Source organism: Trichosurus vulpecula, chromosome 8 (genome assembly GCF_011100635.1).
Source record: "Trichosurus vulpecula isolate mTriVul1 chromosome 8, mTriVul1.pri, whole genome shotgun sequence".
NCBI classification, from domain to species: Eukaryota; Metazoa; Chordata; class Mammalia; order Diprotodontia; family Phalangeridae; genus Trichosurus; species Trichosurus vulpecula.
Genome location: NC_050580.1, coordinates 132,583,386 through 132,584,952, shown reverse-complemented (window position 1 = coordinate 132,584,952; position 1,567 = coordinate 132,583,386).

Genomic DNA, 1,567 nt, shown 5'->3' with positions numbered 1-1,567 from the left:
AGGCATTACTCATTATACTCATAGGTCTTAGAGATACAGGTCCTCAGATGTTATCTACTTTAACCCCTCATTTTACAAATGGGAATAGGGAAGGCCAGAATAATGGTTGAACATAAAGGAAGAATTTTTACTTAATCAAACTAATGAAAAATGAATACAATTTATGACCAGAAATAACTATTTTAGACTGGTCAATTAGTTCAAACCACCCAGTGGGACTAGTCAGTTAGACCAAACTATCCATTGGGCCACTTAACAACAGCTTTAATTAATTTTTCAATACGTTGCCCCGTTATTCAACTGAATGGACCCACTGTTTTGTCACCTGTAGACCCAGTCATAGAAATAAATCCTTTGGACAGACAATTCAAGAGGTTTTTCTTTTAAGTGGAAATGTTTCCATAATTCATAAAAAACCAGAAAGTTTGAGATAAACAAAACAAAAAAGCATCTCATAAGAATTGAAAATGATGTTTATGTGAGTAAACCTCAATTAATTATTTCCCCCCAACTACTCTACTGAAGAGGTAAACAGAAGCAATTTTTTCTCTAATTAGATAGTTCAGGTGAACATGTTTTGGGCTCAAATTGCTGAGATAACTTCTTCAGTTTTCATTTTGTTTTTCATGTGAAGACAGACATAATGCATGGTCACTTACAATGTTATTGCAATGCATATTTAAAATGCTTGATTATTTCAAATAATACTTTGTATTATTGATTTTTAAAAGTTTTGAACCACTGGTATTCATATTTAGGAGTTCCTTCATAGGAGATCATATTGGTAAGAAGCTAGAAGAGACCTAAATCATGTAGTACAACTGCCTTGTTCATCTGTCTTTGAAGTTATCTGAAACATGCAACAGCACACTCTTTGCAATCTTGAAGATAAGATTTTTTAATAGCTGCATTGAAAGGCCACTTCTACATCTGACTTTTCATGTTGGGCCCCCTCACTCATTTCACACACACACACACACACACACACACACACACACACACACCACTGCATCCTTATGACATGCCCTAGGGTAACAGACAGAATCTATCCCAGCCACAGATTGCCTTAATCTTCCCCATAGCTTCCTTTTCCTCCCACTAACACTTCCTTTCTCAATGCTAAAACATCACAGGAAAAGAAGTTTGATGCCTGGCTGCCCACATTGGTTAATCAATCCAGTGACATTACCAGAACACCCAAACAGGGCACGTTTTTGAAACATCACATTCTTTGAAACATCTCATACTTAACTGTACAAGGACTGTCCTAAATTAAGTTGTCTCAGCTAAGTCAAGAGATTTCTTCCAAACCTCTTCAGCATTAAGGGAAGGGGCATAAGGAATGAGTTGAGGGGAGTGGGAGGGTAGGGCGCAATGTTGGGAACATTCCCCACCCTCTGCTGTTAGGAGCCCTCAGAGTAATCTGTGGTATCTAACCACTTCCCCTCCTTAAAAACCACAAACTCCTGAGTAGTTTTGGAACGCTTTTCTAGCTGAATATCCTCAAAGCTCTCATTCCAATGGATAGGGGTTATTTATAAGAACAGGATGTTTACATAACAGAAAA